At 44.0% G+C, this 20116-nt stretch overlaps 1 protein-coding gene across 4 annotated transcripts in view; it reads right to left on the bottom strand.

Annotated features, from left to right (window-relative positions):
- exd3 (exonuclease 3'-5' domain containing 3) overlaps positions 1–20116 on the bottom strand; it is a 342749-nt gene that overhangs the window by 295624 nt on the left and 27009 nt on the right. For all 4 annotated transcript variants that reach the window (XM_080212184.1, XM_080212185.1, XM_080212187.1 and 1 more), the window contains exon 4: positions 3101–3176. The gene's annotated coding sequence lies outside the window, so the exon portion shown is untranslated. The remainder of the gene's footprint in view (positions 1–3100; positions 3177–20116) is intronic.

The raw sequence follows: 20116 nt of genomic DNA, 5'->3' as shown, positions 1-20116 counted from the left end.
TCTTCATTTTCACCTTAAATGAGACACCCTTGTTATAAACTGCTTTGGTTCATTTGAGTTTCCCCACAAGAGGAAACATTCAGTATCTACCCTGTCAAGCCCTGTTAAACTCTTGACAACTAGTTGGTAAAGTAAGAGACCCAAAGTCAATATTTACTCAGTTTCGCAATGAGACATTATAAATGGATAGCCCCTAACTCCACAATCCAACACCTGTGCCAATATGTGCACAATTAATTATCCAATGATTATCCTAAGCCTGTCTACAGTTAATCATAATTTATACTTCACAGATTTCCTTGGAAAGATTTACAATAATATTTCTAAACAAATGAAGAAAAAAGTAATCTTCCACATCCTCAATTACATGACGCTCCTCTTCTCGGACCCTCAAAATCTTTTGGTGCAAGCATATCTTTTTGTGAAACAACGAGATCGTTGATAATTTACATGAACCAGTTTGATCCTGGAAATTTCTTGCTTTTCTAACATTTGTTGCACACCAGCAAAGTCAATCCTTAATCTTTTCTCACTTACACATTGTGTAGTGTATGTTATCCACAAGAAGTGACTATGGATGTAACATTCAACAGGCAAACTGCTTTCAGTCAACCCTGGCATAGAATTTCCCTCAAAACATTTGACAAACAGAATCCAATATCCAGTGTTTCCACAACAGCAGTTTGAACAATACATCTGATTTTCTCAGCTTTCCTGGCTAAAGGGCAACATTTCCCATGCTCACAATGATAAATATTCCAATACTAATTACACTCAAACACCCATTATGAGAAGAATTATGAAAAATAATTCATTTCATTTTGTTTCAGTCATTCCAGGATGGAAATTTAAATACGCGCTTCTCTATTTTTTGTTGTTTTGCTTGCCCTTAAATCAACAGCTTTAGGGTGCTTCCTTATGTTACTTAGTTTAAATACATTTGGTCTTGATTGCATAACCAATTCAACTGACCAATCAGACTTTGCAACTACCCTGTTTGTTCATCTACCTGTTGACATCTTTTTGCAATGACCTCGCACAAATACACAGGATAGGAAGAACACTCAGTAAACAGGATTGCTGGTTACTCCTGATCTATTCTGCTTAATGTGATGACTCAGCAAGCATGACTGGAAAGGAACATAATTTATTACAGAAGTCAAAGTAAAATGACTAACATGGTGTACACACAGTAATCTCTGCCTGGGACTACAGTTCAGCATGTCTAGTCCTGGGAGATCGAAACAGAAAGATCAGTGATTCCCCATGGACCTCATGGGGTTATCATATCCCCTCCCTCCCCTGACAATGGAGCCTTCTCCGTCTCTTTGCCCATGGCATCATCTCCATCAATTGTAGGGTCTGATCGAGGGATGTGTAACAGATGGGATGGTTTACTGTGAGTGCATAATCAATTCAACTAGTATTAGGAATAGTGATGTAGAGCAGTGACATCCTCTGACTGGCGGTCCACCGCCTCTGTCTCCATGTCTGAGCCAGGATCTTCATCATCCAGATGACTGACTCTTGAGCTTTTAGAGGGTGGAGCTTCGTATCTACAGGCTGGTGTGAAGGACACTGGCGCCTCTGTAGGAACAGCTGCTTCTGTGGAGTGCTCCTGTGATGGAGGTGATCTATGGTCTTCTCCCTGGTTTTTATTTTATATCTGAAGAACAGTTTCCAGAATCCATTGAGAACCATTGCTCAAGTTCCTCACATGGACCGTATCTCACGGTTTGAAGGTTCTATCCGGTTATGCCCTAAAGTTAAGCTAAGTTGGGCCTCTGGGTACATGTAGATCCTGGCACCTGAAACCTTCCCAAGGCCTACTTGGAACATTTTGGGATACTTCCCAATGACTTTCTATAAATTGCCTGCACCCATTTTAAAGATTTGTTGTCAATTCAGGTGGATTTTCTGTAGTCTGTCCCTTTCAAAAAAACTGGATCCTGGTCCTTGCACCATTACTGGGGGTGGAGAGAGAGGGTGGGGGGGGGGGGGGGGGGGGGGGGGGGTTACTGTCTGTTGCCTCTGTGTAACTGGGGTTACAGTGGTCCCAGTAATATCTAAGGGCTCCCCAGTATACTTGGCCAATCCAGCCTTAGTGTCCCATTGGCTATAGGCAAGGGTAACCAGAGTCACTGAAAGGTTTGTTCCTCAATAATGGATAAAGCAGTTCCTATGTCCATCTCCATGTCTAGGGGTGTGGCCATTTACCAGGAGTTTAATCTTAATTGGGGCTGGTTTGGGTGCACCATTGCAATTTAGCTGCATCAATTCCTCATTCTCAGGTAGGTTTATTTGTAAAGCCCTGTCCTGAGGTGGCTTCACCCTTCAGCCTGGGCAGTACACATTTTGGCTGTTCCAGTAGCCTTGTCTGGGGCGGACCCTTTGACTACAAGTGCAGCATGGATGTGCTCCCTTCTCACTGTATTGTGGAGAGAATTCCCATTTAGTTCTGGAATCTCACAGCCTCCGACTCCAATTGCCCTTTCTTGGTAGCAAATGGGAGACATGAGCATTATCCACTAGGGTCTTCGTAAGGGGGTCACCTAAGGCTGAGAATGGCCTCTACGGACCCCTGGAGCTCCTGGGCCCCTTGTCCGCACTTTTGCAGAAAAGGGCCAGTTCTGTGCCTTTCTTGAGATCCAGAGTTGGTTCAGTTAGTAGCTTCCTTTGGGTCACAATATTGTTAATTCCACACATAAAATGATCCTTTAACATTTCTAGAAGTACTGAACTGTGCTCAGTGTTCCACCAATTTCTATAGTCTCATCAAGAATTCAATAACTGGGTCCCCAAAGAGTTTAGTTGCCGTGTTAAACCTGTAGCATTGCGAGAGAACAGATGGTTTTGGTCGTTAATAGTCCAATATCACATCTACCAATTTGTCAAAAGATTTTGAACGGGGGTCTATTGGGTAGGTTAAACTTTTTACGATGTTGAAAGTTGGGGCCTCCACAAGCGGTCAGGAGGATGACATTCCGCCGGAAGGAATATCTCATTCTTTCAGCGTACTGAGTCAATCCTCCAGAATTCATCATAAGTTTCCAGTTTCCCAAACAGCAGCATTTTCAACATCTCACTGTCGTTATCTTACCCAGTTTGTTGAAAGGCGAGGCTGTCCAAAACTTTTTTTGCTCCTCGTTGCCAATGTAATGGCTCAGGAAGCCTGACTGTAAAGGAACATAGTTTATTACAGAATGCAAAGTAAAACAACTACCATGATATACATACACTAGACCCTGCCTGAGACTATAGTTCAGCAGGCCCAATCCTGGGCCTGCCTTAGAAAGGGTGCTGAATTCCAACTGGGCAGGCTATTGCCTGTTACCTAGGGAACCCATATTCAACGAGCCCCACTGTAAGATCAATCAATGATTCCCCGTGGATTTTGTCAGGTCATCACATTACTATCTAAATCAATATATTTAAAAACCCTGAATCCTGATTTTCATTTTAATCTCATTAATAATAATTCCATTGTGCCACCCCATAAGAATCAGGCATTATGAAGATTCCTGAAAGTTTTCCTTTTTGATACCAACAAAACATTGTGGGATCAGCTTTTAGTTGAACATATTCTACTTTTAGCAAAATTGGTCTCTTACTTGCCTCTTTAGATGATTTCAGAAACACTTCCCTCTGGAACTTTTCATCCTGCTAAAGCACAGCTTTTATGTCAATTGAAGTACAATCCCATGAATATACGGCCAAAAGTACTAAAAAGAGTGGGAGAGTCCACTCTTCACAGCTGGATTGCTCAGCTACTCTTCCAAACTTGAGCGACTAGCCTCATTTTAACATCTTCAAGGACTTGTTCAAGCCCAGAGGAAGTCAAAGGTATACCCTGAGGACTAGAATATAAGGGAGTTATGCTTCAGCTATACAAAGCCCTAGTTACAAACATAGAAGATAGGAGCAAGATGAGGCCATTTGGCCCTTCAAGCTTGCTCCACCATTCATTACCATCATGGCTCATTGTCTAACTCAATAGCCTAATCCTGCTTTTCCCCCATAACCCCAAGTGCTATATCCAGCCAACTTTTTAATACATTGAAAGTTTTGGCACCAATTATTTCCTGTGGAATGAATTCCACAGACTCACAATTCTTTGGGAGAAGAAATGTTTCCTCACCTCTATCCTAAATGGTCTACCCTGACGCCTGTTCTGGTTCTGGACTCATCCACCATCAGGAACATCCTCCCTGCAATAACCCTGTCTAATCCTGTTAGAATTTTATAAGTGTCTCTGAGATCCCCCCTCATTTGACTGAACACAGCAGAAACAATCCTAACCTAGTTAATCTCTCTTCATACATTAGTCTCGCCATCACCAGAATCAGCCTGGTTAGACTTCACTGCACTCCCTCAAGAGCAAGAACATCCTTCCTCAGAAAAGGAGACCAAAACGCCACACAATACTCTAGGTGTGGCTTCACCAAGGTCCTGTATAATTGCAACAACACATCCCTGTTCCTGTGGAATCATAGAATCCCTGCAGTACAGAAGGAGACCATTTGGCCCATCAAGTCTGCACCGACAACAATCCCATCCTATCCCTGTAACCCCAAATATTTACCCTGCTAACCCCCCTGAAACTAGGGTCAATTTACCATGCCAATCCACCTAACCAACATTTCTTTGGACTGTGGGAAGAAACTGGAGCACCCGGAGGAAACCCATGCAAAGATGGGGAGAATGTGCAAACTTCACACAGACAGTGACCCAAGCCAGGAATCAAATCTGGGACCCTGGTGCTGTGAGGCAGCAGTGCTAACCACTGTGCCACCATGTCGCCCGGTGCACTCAAAGCCTCTCGCAATGAAGGCCAGCATATCATTTGCCTTCTTTACCGCCTGCTGCACCTGCATGCTTACATTCAGTGACTGGTGCACAAGGACACCCAGGTTCCTCTGCACACTCCCCTCTCCCAATTTACAGCCATTCAGATAGTAATCTGCCTTCTTGTTTTTGCTTCCAAAGTGAATAACTTCACATTTATCCAAATTATACTGCATCAGCCATTGATTTGCCCACTCACCCAACCTGTCCAGATCACGCTGAAGGATCTTTGCATTCTCATCACAGTTCACCCTCCCACCCAACCTGGTATCATCTGCAAACTTTGAGATGCTACATTTTGATCCCAAATCATTAATACATATTGTGAATAGCTGGGGTCCCAGCACCGATCCCTGGGGCATCCCACTAGTCACTACCTGCCAATTTGAAAAGCACTCATTAATTCCCACTCTTTGTTTCCTCTCTGCCAACCAGTTTTCTATCCATCTCGATAAACTTCCCCCAATCCCATGCGCTGTAATCTTGCACGGTAATCTTTTATGTGGGACTTTGTCAAACACTTTCTGAAAGTCCAAATATACTGCATTGACTGGCTCCCTCTTGTCAACTCTATTTGTTACATCTTCAATGAATTCCAATAGATTTGTCAAGCATGTTAGACTACAACTGAAGTTACTGAGACGTGTTCTGAGCTCAACAGCTTAGGACGGATATATTGGCTTTAGAAGGAATGCAGTGGAGATTTCCCAGGGCAATGCCTGGATTCCAAGGTGTAGGTTGCAGTGTAAGGTAAAACGATGAGGAAGTCTTAAATCACAATGGTGATTCATTGAACAATTATTCTAACTACATACAGACAAGCTCAAAATAGATATGGTATCATCCTACCAACTCCTGGGCTCACACTGCAGGTTCACCTGGCAGGATCATCATGCTCACACCTGATAGGCTAAGGTTTGCGTGCTCCATTCCGATTGGACCCTGAAGAATCATGTGACCCACAAACAATTGCCCTTAAAGGGACTGTGCTATCACACAAGGGTTAAATTATAAGGAGAGGTTTCACAACTCGATGTGGATTCCCTGGAATTTAAATGGTTGAGGAGTGATTTGATTGTAGTTTAAGACATTAGGAGGAACAGATATTTTCTCTCTATCCACTCTATTTTGAGTGATTGGGGAATTTAGCATTAAAGGACATAGTACAAAAATTAAAGCCAGACTCTTCAGGAAGGAAATTAGGAAACATATCTCCATTCAGTCATAGAAGTTTGGATTCTTTTCCATAAACTGCAACTTTGTTGTGAATTTTAAAACTGAGATTGATCGATTTTCACTCATATTCACTAGTATTCAGGGATACGGGGCAAAAACTGGTATATAGAGTTCAGCATGGGCACAGGATTGAGTCAAACCAGGGAATTCCCATCTATATGGTTTAGGACTCTGATTCACAGAAAGACTAAACAACTGACCTCAGGATTGGCTACTCAGAGAGCTGGAGTAAAAGCAGAAGATTCAAACACCTCAAAAACTGAAATATCTTCAGACTGCCTCAGGAGGGCACCAACTTTCAAGATAAAACTGCAGGCCACCCAGAAAATGAACAGATTAATGATCCAATGGGAAACACCAACTGACATTTGATTTATTCTGCAGCGTCTCAGTGAGGCTGTGCCCACTTCAGAGAGAGGTAAAAGTAACAGTCCCAGATGACCATTGTCCAATCAACTGAGCTAATTGACTCAGAGAGAGGGAATGCTTTATACACACATTACTATTCAAAACTAACTCAGCAATAACATACTGCCAGGAAGAGGGACAGAGTCAATCATTAGGCAATTGAGTTTGGACTGGGACCTGAAAACAATGGTTTTAGCCTTCTCGATATTTAATTGGAGGAAATTTCTGCTCAACCTGCACTGAATGTTGAGTGAATAGTCTAATAATTCAGCAACAGTGTATGAGTTAACAGAGGAAGTGGTGAGGGACAGCTCGGGGGAATAAATTCACAAGTGAAAATGAACACTTTGCTTCAGGGCAATATGTAGATGAGAAATAGGAGGGAGCCAAGATTAGATCCTTCGGGGACACCAGGAAGAGAAGCCATGGGACAGGTTGAAAAGGATATGGAAGAAAGTTGACCTTTGTCACAGTGATGTCATTTTTTTTCATCAGACATTGACATCGCTGGCTGGCTTGCGTTTATTGCTCATCCCTAGTTGCCCTTGTAAAACTGAGTGGCTTGCTAGGCCATTTCAGAAGACATAGAACATAGAACACTACAGCACAAACAGGCCCTTCGGCCCACAAGTTGTGCCAATCACATCCATACCCACCAAGCCATAGAACTATCTGTAACTTACAATGCCATTAGATCCCATATACTCATCCAGAAGTCTTTTAAAAGATCCCAGCGAGTTCGCCTCTACCACCACCGATGGCAGCCGATTCCACTCACTCACCACCCTCTGAGTGAAAAACTTACCTCTGTACTTGCTTCCCAGCACCTTAAACCTGTGTCCTCTCGTAGCGACCATTTCAGTCCTGGGAAATAGCCTCCGAGAATCCACCCTATCTATTCCTCTCAACATTTTATAAACCTCTATCAGGTCACCTCTCAACCTTCGTCTCTCCAGGGAGAAGAGACCTAGCTCCCTCAACCTATCCTCTTAAGGCATGCCTCCCAATCCAGGCCAATCCTTGTAAATCTCCTCTGCACTCTCTCAATAGCTTCCACATCCTTCTTGTAGTGAGGCGACCAGAACTACGCACAGTACTCCAACTGGGGTCTGACAAGGGTCCTATAAAGTTGCAGCATTACCTCCCGACAGTTGAGAGTCAACCTCATTGCTGTGGATCTGGAGTCACATGTAGGCCAGACCAGGTAAGGACGGCAGATTTCCTTCCCTAAAGGACATTAGTGAACCAGATGGGTTTTTCCAACAATTGACAATGGTTTCTTGGTCACCTTAATTCCAGATTTTTTTTATTGAATTCAGATTTCACCATCTGCCATGGTGGGATCAAACCTGGGTTCCCAGAACATTAGTTGAGTTTCTGGATTAATATTCTAGCGATAACACCACTAGGTCATTGCCTCCCCTATTTATGATTCGGGAAAAAAAATTTCCAAAATTCACTTACTTTACACTAGGCAACAGAGGTCATCCCAAAAAACTGAAAATGTCATTGCTGAGAGATGTTTTACAACGATGTGATTTGGGGCCATTTATTGCAAGAGTGATGGAATTGTTTTGATAGGGTGTGAGCATCGTTAGAAAGGCCAGCATTTGTTTCCCATCACTAACTGCCAATGAGAAGATGGAAGTCCAGAAGGAAATAACATGGTGCTGTTCGGAAATATGTTTTTGACCCTTTTGGGAAAATCACATCTTCAAGAAATGCATTTTTGTTTAAACTTTGGAAGGACATTGCATTACTTGGATACTTAGATTTCTTTTAGAAGGGCACCAGTTTACCATCTGATTGGGAGCAAGTCTGCATGGTGGAGGGAAAGAGCTGTGTGCTTGTTTGCATTGCAATTATTTTAATTGATGGAAACAAAAACTGGTTTAAAAGCACAAGAAAGTGATTTACTGGAAATCACATGACGAAGCGACGTTAAAGTTTTGGACTTTTTCTTTGAATTCAAGTCTATTCTCCAAAGCCAACCTGCAGAGACTTTACTTGGTTGTGTGTGCACGCACGCTGAGGAGTTTGAAATGGAATAGATAGTTATACTACCAGATTACAAACTGTATGTTCTTGCAACATGTTTGAACAAGTACAGTCATAGAGGTTTCATAGAATCATAGAAAGAGGTCATCTGGCCCATCGAGTCTGCACCGACCACAATCCCACCCAGGCCCTGTCCCCATATCCCTACACATTTACCCATTAATCCCTCTAACCTACACATCTCAGGACACTAAGGGGCAATTTTAGCATGGCCAATCAACCTAACCAGTGCATCTTTGGACTGTGGGAGGAAACCGAAGTACCTGGAGGAAACCCACGCAAACATGAGGAGAATGACTTTATAAGACCCATGTCAGACCCCACTTGGGGCACTGTGCGCAGTTCTGGTCGCCTCACTACAGGGAGGATGTGGAAGCTATTGAGAGGGTGCAGAGGAGATTTACAAGGATGTTGCCTGGATTGGGAGGCATGTCTTATGAAGATAGGTTGAGGGAGCTGGGTCTCTTCTCCCTGGAGAGATGAAGGTTGAGAGGTGACCTGATAGAGGTTTATAAAATGTTGAGAGGTATAGATAGGGTGGATTCTCAGAGGCTATTTCCCAGGGCTGAAATGGTCGCTACGAGAGGACACAGGTTTCAGGTGATGGGGAGCAGGTACAGAGGAGATGTCAGGGGTAAGTTTTTCACTCAGAGGGTGGTGAGTGAGTGGAACCGGCTGCCGTCGGTGGTGGAGGCGAACTCGCTGGGGTCTTTTAAAAGACTTCTGGATAAGTATATGGGATCTAATGGGATTGGGAGTTACAGATAGTTCTATGGCTTGGTAGGTATAGATGTGATCGGCACAACTTGTGGGCCGAAGGGCCTGTCTGTGCTGTAGTGTTCTATGTTCTATGTTAATGTGCAAACTCCACACAGACAGTGACCCAAGCCAGGAATCGAACCCAGGTCCTTGGAGCTGTGAAGCAGCAGTGCTAATCACTGTGCTACCGTGTTGTCCAACAGGTTTAAGCATGGAAACAGGCCCTTTGGCCCAACTTGTCCATGCCGTTTCTTAAACCCCTAAGCTAGTCCCAATTGCCTGCATTTGGCCTACATCCCTCCATGCCCATCATACCCATGTAACTGTCTTAATGTTTTTTAAAAGACAAAATTGTACCCGCCTCCACTACTCCCTCTGGCCAGCTTGTTCGAGACACTCACCATCCTCTGTGTGAAAAAATTGCCCCTCTGGACCCTGGTTTATCTTTCCCCTCTCACCGTAAAACTATGCCCTCTAGTTTTCGACTCCCCTATCTCTGGGAAAAGATATTGACTATCTACCTTGTCTATGCCCCTCGTTATTTTGTAGACCTCTATAAGATCACCCCTCAGCCTTCAATGCTCCAGAGAAAAAAGTCCCAGTCTATCCAAACTCTCTTACAACTCAAACCATCAAGTTACAGTGGCATCCCAGTAAATCCCTTCTGCACTCTTTCTACTTTAATAGTATCTTTTCAATAATAGGGTGACCAGAACTGTACACAGTATTCCAAGTGTGGCCTTATCAATGTCTTGTACAACTTCAACAAGACATCCCAACTCCCATATTCAATGTTCTGACCAATGAAATCAAGCATGCCGAATGCCTTCTTCACCACTCTGTCCACCTGTGACTCCATTTTCAAGGAGCTATGAACCTATACCTCTAGATCTCTTTGTTCTGTAACTCTCCCCAGTGCCCTACCATTAACTGAATAAGTCCTGCCCTGATTCAATCTACCAAAATGCATCACCACGCATTTATCAAAATTAAACTCCATCTGCCATTCATTAGCCTGCCAACCCAATTGATCAAGGTCCTGTTGCAGTCGGAGATAACCTTCTTCACTGTCCACTATGCAACCAATCTTGGTGTCATCTGCAAACTTACTAACCATGCCTTCTCTATTCTCATCAAATCATTAATATAAATGACAAATAACAGTGGACCCAGCACTGATCCCTGAGGCACACTGCTGGTCACAGGCCTTCAGTTTGAAAAACAACCCTCTACAATCACTTTCTGTCTTCTGTCATCAAGCCAATTTTGTATCCATTTAGGTACTGTGAAATCCCGTGAGATTTAACTTTATGCAACAACCTACCATGCGGTACCTTGTCAAAGGTCTTGCTAAAGTCCATGTAGACAACATCAATTGCACTGCCCTCATCTACCTTCTTGGTTACCCCTTCAAAAAACTCAATCAAATTTGTGAGATATGATTTTCCACTCACAAAGCCATGCTGACTGTCCCTAATCAGTCTCTAAATGCCTGTAGATTCTGTCTCTCAAAATACCTACTAACAACTTATCCACTATAGACGTGAGGCTCACCGGCCTGTAGTCCCCAGGCTTTTCCCTGCAACATTTGCCACCTCCAAACTTCAGGCACTTCACCTGTGACTATCGTCTGTGACTATATAAGTGTGAATAAGTAAGTTTTGTTTTATAACTCTGACAGGGTTAGACTGGATAGACTCAGAAAGAATGTTCCCAATGGTGAGGGAGTTCAGAACTAGGGGTCATAGTTTCAGGATAAAGGGTAAACTTTTAGCTTCACAAGAATATTGCCGGGACTTGAGAAGCTGAGTTAGAGAGAGAGATTGAATAGGTTAGGACTTTAATCCCTGGAGCGTAGAAGAATGAGGGGAGATTTGATAGAGGTGTATAAGATTTTGATGGGTATAGATAGAGTGAATGCAAGCAGGCTTTTTCCACTGAGGCTAGAGGAGAAAGAAACCAGCCGGCATAGGTTAAGGGTGAAAGGAGGAAAGTTTAAAGGGAATATTAGCGGGGGATTCTTCACGCAGAGAGTGGTGGGAGTGTGGAATGAGCTGCCGGATAAAGTGATAAATGAGGGGGTCACTTTTAACATTTAAGAAAAACTTGGTTTATGGATGAGAGGGGTGTGGAGGGATATGGTTCAAGTGCAGGTCAGTGGGACAAAGCAAAAAATGGTTCAGCTCAGACAAGAAGGGCCAAAAGGCCTGTCTATGAGCTGTAATTTTCTATGGTTCTAACTGAGGTGAGGTGAAAATTCTACACCCAGAGGGTGATGAATGTGTGGAATTCACTACCACAGAAAGTAGTTGAGGTGAAACTGCTGTGTGATTTCAAGAAGAACTTAGATATAGCTCATGGAGCTAAAGGGATCAAGGAATATAGGAGGAAATCAGGATATTATATTCGATGATCAGCCATGATCAAAATGAATAGTGGAACAAGCTCAAAAGGCCGAATGGCCTACTCCTACTTCTAGTTTCTATAATAAATCATTGAGTTTACTGAACAAACCCTAGTTACAGACTCTTTTAAGTCTCAGTCTAACAGTAAGTAGCAAAGGTAAACAATTGGCCATTTTGGTCATGAATTAAACTTTTAAACTCATGTTGTGAGCAGTGGACTCGAGAAACTGCGCACTCCTCCCAATGTGGATGTGCAGGCGTTGGACTGGGGTAAACACAGTAAAAAGTCTGACAACACCAGGTTTTAGTCCAACCGATTTATTTGATAGTAAACTCACAAGCTTTCGAGGTTTCCCTCTTCGTCAGGTGAATGGAGAGTTCTGGCCTCGGACAGAGCATATAACGCACAGACAGTTTAGAGATTACTGATTAGAATGCGAATCCTTACACCTAACCTGCTGTTCAAGTCCTAAAGTGGCCGACAATGTGTGTGGAAGGAGCACTGATCACAGGTTACAGAGATGTGTATTGTCTCCAGACAGTACAGTAAGTGAGGTTTTGCAAACCCAGGCAAGTCACGGGGGTTACAGATAGTGTTCACTATCTGATCACTGATCACAGGTTACAGAGATGTGTATTGTCTCCAGACAGCACAGTAAGTGAGGTTTTGCAAACCCAGGCAAGTCACGGGACTTGCCTGGGTTTGCAAAACCTCACTTACTGTACTGTCTGGAGACAATACACATCTCTATAACCTGTGATCAGTGCTTCTTCCACTCACATTGTCAGCCACTTTAGGACTTGAACAGCAGGTTAGGTGTAAAGATTCGCATTCTAATCAGTAATCTGTAAACTGTCTGTGTTTTATATGTTCTGTCCGAGGCCAGAACTCTCCATTCACCTGACGAAGAGGCAGTCCCCTCGAAAGCTTGTGAGTTTACTATCAAATAAATGGGTTGGACTAAAACCCGGTGATGTCAGACTTTTTACTGTGTTCACTCCACCCAAGGCATAGAACAAATGGCAATAAATATCCAAGTCAGGCTGGTGTGTGAGGGGGATTGGCACGTTCCCCTCCTTTATCCTTCCACATGCTCGAGGTTGCAGGTTGGAAGATGCTGTCGAGGGAGCCTTGGTGAGTTGCTGCAGTGCATCATGTAGATGTTACACACGGCTGCTACTGAGCATCTGTGACAAAGTGAACGTTTAAGGCAATCAAGGGGCTGCTTTGTCATGAAGGGTGTTCAGCTTCACTCTTGCAAGCAAACGGACAGCATTCCATGAAGTTCTTGACCCGTGTTCCAGATGGAAGGCTAGTCCACTTAATTTTCTGGAGAAATGTGACCTACAGGTGGCTGATGGTGGGGACTTAGTGATGTTAATACTGTTCGTTGCATGTCAAGGAGAGAGGGTAAGATTCTTTCTTGTTGGGGATGGTCATTGCCAAATGAACATGCCTTTTCTCTACCCACACCTGAATGTTGTCCAGGTCTTGTTGCATATAGACATGGATCACCTCAGTATCTCAAAAATTGCAAATGCTACTGGACAAAGTAACCATCAGTGAACAACTCCACTTTTGATCTTATGATGGAAGAAAGGTCATTGATAAAGCAGCTGAAGATAGTTGGGCCTAGGACACGATTCTGAGAACTCCTGCAAAAATGCCCTGGGACTGAGATATTTGACCTCCAACAACCACAACCATATTTCTTGTACCCGTTATAACTCCAACCACTGCGGACTTTCCCCCCTGATTATCATAGGCCTCAATTTTGCTGGAGCTCCTTGATACCACACTCAATTAAATGATGCCTTGATGAAAAAGCAGTCGCACCCACCTCACGAACGATAGAATCCCTACAGTGCAGAAGGAGAACATTCGGCCCGTTGAGTCTCTAATGACTCTCAAAGAGCTTCTTACCCAAGCCAACATCTCCCCTACCCTATTTCCATAACCCTGCGCATTTACCATGGCTAATCCACCCAACCCACACATCTTTGTACACTGAAGGGCAATTCACAATGTCCAATCCACCGAACTTGCATATCTTTGGAATGTGGGAGGAAATCCATGCAGACGCGGGGAAAGCATGCAAAGCTCACACAGTCACCCAAGGCTGGAACTGAACCCGGGTCCCTGGCTCCGTGAAGCAGCAGTGCTAACCGCTGTGCTACCATGCATAAAGATCAGCCTTTCTGTTCATCTTTGGACCAAGCCTGTAATTTGGTCAGGAGCTGAATGACCCTGGCATAATGCAAACTAAGAATCAGTGAATGAGTTATTGGTGAGTAAAAGTGCTGCCTTATTGTACTGTTGATGACACCTTCCATCACTTTGCTGATGATTGAGATGAGACCGATTGGACAGGAACTGGCTGGACTAGATTGTGGACAGGACATACTGGGGGAATTTTCCACATTGTCAGGTAGATGCCAGTATTCAGAAGGGACACTAGTCTGCAGCGGAGTCTTTAATACTATTGCCACAGTGTTGTCAGCACCCACAGCTTTGACGGTATCTAGTGCCTTCAGCCATTTCTTGATATCACATGGAGTGAATGAATGCAATTGATTATAAATTAGCATCTGTGATGCTGGAGACCTCAGCAGGAAACCAAGATGGGTCATTTACTGCGTGCCTCTGGCTGTTTTGTACTGATGTATTGCACTACCCAATCATTGCAGATGGCGGTGTTTGTGGGATCCCCACCTGTTACTTGTTTAATGGTCCAACACTATTCGTGAATGGATGTAGCAATCTTTGATCAGACCCATTCATCATGGAATCATTTCTATCGCATGCTGTTTCCAATGTTTGGCATGTAGGTAGCCCTGAGCTGTAATTTCACTAGGTTGCCAATGCATTTTGGAGTACACCTGATGTTTCTTCTGGCATGTCCTACCACACCCTTCACTGAACCAGGGCTGATCCCCTGCTTGATGATGATGGTATGGTGGGGGATATGCCAAACCATGATAATACAGACGGATTGCGGTTGAACACAATTCTGCTGCTACTGATGCCCCACAGCCCATCATGGATGTACATTGTTGAGCTGTTAGATCTATGCACTACAATAGAGGGTATCCCTTGTTAAAAGACAGGAATTTGTCTTCTTGAGGACTGTGCAATGGTCAATCTCACCAATATGGTTTATGGACAGATGTACTGGGACAAATGGATTGGCATGGAGAAGGTCAAGTAGATTAATTCCTCATACCTGCCGCAGGCTAGTCGAGCAGGTATGTACAGGTTCAGCCAGCTCGTTTAGTTGTGCTGATGCCGAGGCACTCTTTATGATGGATTTCAAAAGCCAATCGGAACACATTTGCCATGCTTGCTGCCACACACTGCCCTGGCTACCCTTGGTGCTTCTTCCAAGTGGTGCCGAACAATCAACAGCAAAGATTTATCAGCTAAAAAAAATGTAGTAAGTTCCTTGTGATTGTTTGACCTGATGCAACGAGATTTCATAAGGTCCAGAGATAATGTCGAGAACTCTTGGGGCAACTCTGTCCTGACTGTATACCATGTGCCACCCGCTACCCGCGTTGGTCTGTCCTGTTGGTGGGACAGTGATGTTGGTGTCTGGGACGTTATCTGTAAGGTATGATTCCATGAGAATGACTACATCAGGCTGTTGATTGACCAGTCTGAGGACACCACTCTTGGCACAAGCTGCCAGGTATTATTGAGGAGAACTTTACAGGATCGACTGAGCTAGGTGTGCTTTCAACTTTTTTGATGCTCAGGTTGATCTGTCTGCTTTTACCCTTTTCAAATTTCTGCAGCGGTTTGATATAGCTTGGTCAGCAACTTCAGAGAAACCAATTACCGTCAACCGCATTGTCTTGGCTCTGGAGTCTCATGTAGGCCAGACGAGGTAAGGACGGCAGATTTCCTTCCCTAAAAGATATTATTGAACCAGATGGGTTTTTACAACAATCCCATAGTTTCATGATCACAATTACTGAGGCTAGATAAGTCCTTCCATTGTTACTAATCAACTGAATTTAAATTCCATATCCATGGATTGGAAGTTGTATCTCCTGAATATTAACCGTGGTCACTAGATCACCAGTCGAATAACATTACCACAATGCTACTGTTCCCGTTGTGACACAGATGTGAAATTGGAGCATGCAGCAACTCATTCCTTCTGGTGCTGCCACTTCTCACTAGGAGTGGTTCTTTTACAATGTCAGAGTTATCAACCCATTGGAGTTACTCAAGCAATACTCCCAGTATAAGGAATTCTGCCAGTCTCACTAACGCTTTAGCATCAAATCACAACTCCATTTCAGCTTGCCAGAAGACGGGGAAAAACTGAGATTTCTGGGGTCTGCCTATCACTAAAAAATCCCTCCTGTCCTGCATCCCACTAGCCCTCTGCCAACCCTGGCTCAGACCTAGTGTAACAATAGCTCTGAGACACTATTCACTGAGATTTTCAATGGATTATGTGCAGTTGCTGGAAAACGCACTTTTACAGCTAGTTAGAGAGTCAGTTCTCGTTTGTCCCTCAAGAACTCCAAGTTCATTAAGTGTGAGGTCAGGAACCTGCAAGTGTACATACAGAGTGGGCAGAAAATCAGAGCAAATGGAGTCTCTGCTCAAGTCAACACAACATCCACACTGTCATTTCCCAACACTCCATATCGATTGCAACAACAAGCCAAAGATCACATTATTCCAGCTTGGTAAACACATTAGATACATGGAAAATGTTATTGCACTGCAGAGTGTCTGAACATGAAGACAATGTGTAAACAACTGCACAGCAGCATCACAGTCCCCAGACTGAGACCTCACAGGTAGCTCAAGGGCAACTGTACAGCTGATAGCTACGCAGAGGATTCAAACTGCAGGTTGCAAAATTTTATTTCACAGGAAAAATCAATGTAGCCCAATCATATGAGGAGAGCCTAAGTCAGTTAGGATTATATTCACTGGAGTTTAATAGAGTGAGAGGGGATCTCACAGAAGCTTATAAAATTCTAACAGGGTTAGACAGGATAGATTCAGAAAGAATGTTCCCAATGGTGAGGGAGTCCAAAACTAGGGGTCATAGTTTGAGGATAAGCTTTTCTCATCTTTCAGAACTGAGCTGAGGAGAAATTTCTTCACCCAAAGGGTGGTGAATGTGTGGAATTCACTACCATAGAAAGAAGTTGAGGCCAAACCGTTGTGTGATTTCAAGAAGAACTTAGATATAGCTCTTGGGGCTAAAGGGATCAAGGGATAACGGGGGAAGGGGGAAAAAAAATCAGGATATTACATTCGATGATCAGCCATGATCAAAATGAATGGCAGCACAGGCTCAAAGGGCAGAATGGCCTACTCCTGCTTCTAGTTTCTATGTTTCTAATCCCCACTCCCATTGTCCCATAGGTACTAACTCTGGCCTCTGAGGGTTCAGAGACCTCAACATGACAAAGATTGGGACCTGAATTAATTCGAGTATATTTAGGAAAGACAGGAAGTTAGAAAAAGGTGGAAGGGTAACTCTGTTAATTAAGGGTAATGTTGGTACAATAGTGCAGGTCAAGATGTAGATTTTGTTTGGGTAGAGATAGTTCTGGAAGAGAGGGGAAAGGGTGAGAGTAGAGAGCATGAAATGGGATGAACACAGCAGAGTGTCCTGTCCCCATGATGACATGGAATCCTACAATAAGCAAAAAGGATGAGAGATCAGAAGCATAGGTATGGGAAGTTGCATGATCAGAACAGATGCAACAGAGACAGAGAAACTAGGAGAAGAGAATGGAGTCCTGACAGGAAGCAAGGTGAGGAAATGTAGTTGTAAAGTCAGTGGTTTTATGAGGTGGGAGTGAGAAGTGGAATAGTGAATCGGGGTTGGTCCCCAGCATATACTTAGAGCACAGCCCGCTCCAATTACACTGCCCTGGAGCTCATAAGTTATGGCCCATAATGAATATTTCTTGATAGCCAATCCCAATAATTTGAGGAAGAGAAGGGAAGATTTTAGGATGATCCATGTGAAGGATTAGAGGTGAATGGAAATAGGAAACACAGTTCAAGAAGTTTTCTATTTCTGGGTGAGTAGGACACGCACTGATGCAGTCTTCAATGTACTGGAAGAAGAGGTGAGAGCAGGGACTTGCATATGCCTGGAACAAAGATTGTTCCACACGTGCCATAAAAAGATAGGCACAGCTACAGGATTGATGCTTGTACTCACAGCATAATCTTTAACTCCAATCACTTCCTTCAGTGAAGAACAAGGTCAAACAGACCAAAGAGGGTTGTACTGGTGCTGATTAGGCCTCTATCAAAGAAAGAGATGGAGTGCCCTCAGACCATCCTGGTGAGCGATGGAGGTGTAGAAGGATTGGAAGTTGTTGATGAAGAGAAAATGACTAGGACCAGGAAATTGATAACTGTTGGAGAGCATCAGAAAAGTCATACGAACATACAAATTTGGAGCAGGAGTCGGCTGCTTGAGCCTGCTTCACCATTGTTTCTTGATTTTCAGAAGGCGTTTGATAAGGTGCCGCACAAGAGGTTATTACAGAAGGTCAGGGGGCATGGAGTTGGGGGTAGGGTGTTAGTGTGGATAGGGGATTGGCTGTCAAATAGGAGGCAGAGAGTGGGGGTCAATGGGTGCTATTCGGATTGGCGGTTGGTGACTAGTGGAGTGCCCCAGGGGTCGGTGCTGGGGCCTCAGCTATTTACCATTTATATAGATGATCTGGAGGAGGGAGCCAACTGTATGGTGTCGAAATTTGCTGATGACACCAAGATTGGTGGGACGGCAAATTGTGCGGAAGGTGTGGAGAGTCTGCAGAAGGATCTAGATAGGCTGGGCGAATGGGCCAGGAACTGGCAAATGGAATTTAATGTTGGCAAGTGTGAAGTTGTCCACTTTGGTAGGAATAATGATAGGAAGGACTATTACTTACGTGGCGAAAAACTGCAGCATGCAACAGCGCAGAGGGACCTCGGGGTCCTTGTGCATGAATCGCAAAAACCCAGCCTGCAGGTGCAGCAGGTGGTCAGGAAGGCGAATGGGATGCTGGCCTTCATAGCGAGGGGGATTGAACATAAAAGTAGGGAGGTCTTGCTGCAACTGTACAGGGCACTGGTGAGGCCGCAGCTGGAGTACTGTGTGCAGTTTTGGTCGCCGCACTTACGCAAGGATATTTTGGCCTTGGAGGGAGTGCAGAGGAGGTTTACTAGGCTGATACCGGAGTTGAGGGGGTTGAGCTATGAGGAGAGGCTGAATAAACTAGGCTTGTACTCGTTAGAGTTTAGAAGAATGAGGGGAGATCTCATTGAGACATATAAGATGATGAATGGGATGGATAGGATAGAGGTGGAGAGGCTCTTCCTGCTCAGAAAGGGCAGTAGGACTAGAGGGCACAGCCTCAAGATAAGGGGGGGCAGTTTAGAACGGAGTTGAGGAACTTCTTCACTCAAAGGGTGGTGAATCTCTGGAATTCTCTGCCCGTTGAAGTGGTGGAGGCAGCCTCGCTAAATATATTTAAGACGCGGGTAGATAGGTTTTTGATAGGCAAGGGGATTAAGAGTTATGGGGAGCAGGTGGCAAAGTGGAACTGAGCCATGACAGATCAGCCATGATCTTATTGAATGGCGGGGCCGGCTCGAAGGGCTAGATGGCCTACTCCTGCTCCTATTTCTTATGTTCTAACAAAATCTTGGCTGATGTATGTTGTGTATTTGACTGGTAGCACTAAGAAAACAAAAGATGATAAGGTGCTAACCATACTGTGGGTTTTGAACCAACTCAACACAGAATTATTTAAGAGCTGTTGCCAGATAGAAGTCTAACGTGGAAGAGAAATAAAATCCTGTGAATGTCTTTGTTAACATCAACACACATCATGTGACCAATCACATAGTGGTGCATTGCTTTACAGTACATAACATCCCTCCCCGTTTACTTCAGTTGTACAACAACAAACATTTAAACATTCATGATAACCCACGATTAACATCAGTTATGTTACCAAGCAGCTACAATGTACAATTAATAAGAGAATCGTTTTGATGGACGCCAATTTCGTTTTGGTAAGACACAATGTTCTGTGTATGCGTGGGTTTCCTCCAGTGCTCTGGTTTCCTCCCACAGCCCAAAGGTTGGCCATGCTAAATTGCCCCTTAGTGTCAGGGGAACTAAGGTAAATATTGGGGTTACGGGGATAGGGTCTGGGTGGGATTGTGATCGGTGAGACTCTCGATGGGCTGAATGGCCTCCTTCTGCATTGTAGGATACTATGGTTCTATGACTGACACTGCCCACTTTTTCTTCTATTTGGGAGTCAAATCCTGTTACCAAAAATAGCTTCATGCAAGTTCTTTCATCGACACCACCCCTGGATGACCTTCATGCAGTTGATCTAGGATTCAATTTTGTAAG

The sequence above is a fragment of the Carcharhinus amblyrhynchos genome, chromosome 25, assembly GCF_965287045.1.
Source record: "Carcharhinus amblyrhynchos chromosome 25, sCarAmb.v2.hapA, whole genome shotgun sequence".
NCBI classification, from domain to species: domain Eukaryota; kingdom Metazoa; phylum Chordata; class Chondrichthyes; order Carcharhiniformes; family Carcharhinidae; genus Carcharhinus; species Carcharhinus amblyrhynchos.
The sequence above is the reverse complement of the archived record's forward strand: the minus strand, read 5'-3'. Positions and strand labels throughout refer to the sequence as shown.